This window comes from Triticum dicoccoides, chromosome 3A (assembly GCF_002162155.2).
Source record: "Triticum dicoccoides isolate Atlit2015 ecotype Zavitan chromosome 3A, WEW_v2.0, whole genome shotgun sequence".
Taxonomy (NCBI): Eukaryota; Viridiplantae; Streptophyta; class Magnoliopsida; order Poales; family Poaceae; genus Triticum; species Triticum dicoccoides.
In genome coordinates, this window is record NC_041384.1 from 586197387 (window position 1) to 586200688 (window position 3302).

At 44.3% G+C, this 3302-nt stretch overlaps 1 long non-coding RNA gene across 1 annotated transcript; it reads left to right on the forward strand.

Moving 5' to 3' along the window:
* Positions 1-941: 941 nt before the first annotated feature.
* On the forward strand, positions 942-3059 carry LOC119269383. Its single transcript, XR_005133584.1, has 4 exons — positions 942-1081; positions 1148-1805; positions 2499-2628; positions 2789-3059. It is a non-coding gene; the product is annotated as an uncharacterized LOC119269383 (long non-coding RNA).
* The last annotated feature ends 243 nt before the right edge of the window (positions 3060-3302 follow it).

A 3302-nucleotide genomic window follows, 5' to 3' on the forward strand; every position in this document is an offset into this window, starting at 1 on the left:
GGGAATAAAAAGGTAAAAAACGATTTTCCGGGGGTGGGAAATGCGAGTGAAATAGGGAGAGGGGGGTTTGGAGTCGCGTCAGGTCAGGAGCGGGGGCGTCATTTTGTTCGTCCGTTCGTTCGGGCTCGCACGGGGGGAGGCCGGTAGGTTTCGGGTCAGGGTCTCGGCCGGGTACGAGAAGGTGCTCTCGTGGGGTGGGCCATGTCCTGGGTCCCATTCGTCGGTGGGATGAGGGCTGTTCGCTGGTTCGCGAGGCGAAGGGCGAGGGAGTGGGAGTGGGAGTGGGACGGTGTCGGTCCGGTCGGGGAGTTTTGAAAGATTTTGAATTTCCGTGGAAGACGGGCGCACATTGGTGCCACGTGTACGGACAGGATCCCGTGACTGTGTCAGCTTCTCTACTTCTCTACTTCTCTTCTCTACTACTAATAAACAATCAAACTAATTCTTTCTTAAAGCCACACGGCAGACGTACACAGCTTAATTGTCACCGTACGATTAGACCCGCTAACCTTAATCTAACAGCTAACCTTAATCTAATCTATTCTCTGGTGTGCATTTAGTATTTTACGTTGGCTGAACATGCTTCACCGCAGAGGAATAGGAATCTCCACCCGGCACCTATGCAATCCCTACATCTCTACTACTAATAAACAATCAAACTAATTCTTTCTTAAAGCCACACGGCAGACGTACACAGCTTAATTGTCACCGTACGATTAGACCCGCTAACCTTAATCTAACAGCTAACCTTAATCTAATCTATTCTCTGGTGTGCATTTAGTATTTTACGTTGGCTGAACATGCTTCACCGCAGAGGAATAGGAATCTCCACCCGGCACCTATGCAATCCCTACAATCATGCAGAGGGTGAAAAAAAAAGGAAAGTGATCGCAAGCGGATCCCCTCGCTCGCTAATTGCAAGGTCGCGACCCACGCCGCCGCCTGATCCTCCTTCGCAGAACCGACGAGTGCGCCGGCAGCACCTCCCATCCCCTCGTATCATCTCCCCTCTTATCATCTTCCCTATCCCTACCCAGAACGAGACCTCACAAGTCGCCGGATTAGAGGAGAGGAAAATTTGGTATGTTGTCGCAGACCCGATGCATTGCGCCTCCATTACAAATCCTAAATTCTACTTTTGATCTAGAGCTCCTACCTACTGGACTTGCTCGGCGTCACGGCCGACGAGGACGTCTACATCTCCCTCCTCATGTACTCCGCCGACACTGTCGAGGTCACCGCCGTGCACACCCACATCGTCGCCACAGGTGTTGCGCCTGGTCTCCCTCCGCCGTTGCTCGCCTACGTGAGGTGTTCGACGGAAAATTCCCTTCAACGACGGCATCACGTGGGCGACCATGGTGTCTGCATCCCGCCAGTTAGCGCCCTCCATATGCCTGGGTATGTTGGATTTGAGGCACTTGGCTTGGATCTTCCCGAGAGCAGAACACGTACGTACAGCTGCAAGCTAAGCAAGCTGCTGATTGATTTTATGCGTAGACGTTGGTCTGAACCTTCTGGCTGGCTACATAAGCAAGCACTCAGGCAGCTGGATGGATTCCGGGCACACAGCTTGCCGTGAACCTTGTACATCTTGGCTTGTCCTACCTTGCTTGGCTGGATTGATTCACTATTTTTTTTCAATTTGGATTTAAAGGCTAATGGAGTGTTTGCATCTGGTGCTGTTGATTTTGCAGAAATTGCTGCTCCAACAGGCAGCAAACCAATCATTTGATATTTGAGGGACAGCAGTCAGCAGGCGCTTTGAGGAAGCACTGGTGTTGGCAAATAAAAGAATGCTTTAGGTATACCTATTTACCCTTTTCAATTGGTTTGATGCCATCCGTATGTGATTCACCGACCAAGAATGGAAAAATTCCTTGCTATTAGAAATTTCTATGGTGGTGCTTCTTTAGGTTCCGCCTGAAAAATGTTCCAGTGCCAAAAATCGGTTATACTTTGTAATGGTGATTCGTAATTTGGTCTAACTTTCTAATTATTAGCTACAGTTTACTTCAGTGGTAATGCATGTACGCAAAGGAAGAATTACTAGCTATGGATGATTACTATGAGCGTATGAAATTATGAGTTGTGTAGGTTTCTTAAGCTAGATCGGTTGTTCTAGCTTGTGATGGTTAAATTTTTTATGAAATAGCAGTACTAGATTAGTTGTTCTAGCTTCTTTAGGTTGTAACCAATTGAAGGTAATTTGAAGATCGATCCCATAGCTGAGTATATTCCGTTTTTTATTAACCCGCAACAGAGTGTGTATAGGAAAATATACTTTTGTGAATTGTTAGTGCTCGCTGTCCTTACTGTACTGTATCAGGTTGTTCATGTTCAAATTCTTCAGCGTTTTGTACACATGAAAGGTACTTCTGTAAATCAGTTTTTCAAATTGGCATCGATAAGATGCATATAGATGCATGTATCCTTCTAAAAAATTAACACCAATGTTTCACTTGTTTTATGAGATTGTTCCTTTTTCTTTTGGACAGCTTTTGGAGATTTTAAGATAGCTTTTTCTGTGGGCAAGCTGGACCTGATACTCAAAGGACCTTAAGTTCTAACCAAAGATGACAATGTGGATGGTCACATTTCAAAGTGTTTTTTCTTTCTCAGACACATGTAAGTTTTGTCTCACTGTGTAAAGAATGGTTAAAAGATGAGAATCAGTATAAAGTGGGGACAGAGGATCATGCTTTCAAAGTTGGTCAGGTTTCACAATAATACGTGTGCATGTGTTTGTGTGTCATCGTCTTTATAATGCGTGTGATGGATGTTGTAGGTTCATTGGTGACAACCAAGAGCATGCTCAAAAATGGCATCGTCTTGCTTCGTTTCTTCACCTCAGCTAAAGTGCTTAATCTTGAGAAGATGAAAGATAATTGATAGAGTACTCCTGACAAGTGCATTTGTCAAATTCTAGCCAACAGATTGAAAGCATGTCTACCTATTTGTGAGTTTCAGTTCCATTCAATCTTCCTTTTCTTTTTGGATCCAATGTAGAGGAGACCATGTGACTGGTTGTTGATTGCCCAAACACTATTTCCTCTACAAGAGTGTAAATGTTGTTGATGCTTGTTTCCAACATGCAAGGACATGAGCACACACATTTTGTGTATCTATCTAAATCTCATATGCTATGAAGGTTTTCAAGTGCAGAGACGAAGCACCTTTCGAATTTAAAGAAATGGTTGTTGATTTTAGTTAAACTAAATGAATCCCCACATGTTGTGGGAATGTTTTTTGGTACATTTTGTGTAAACTATCCAAATCATCACTTTGTTTTGTGTAAATGG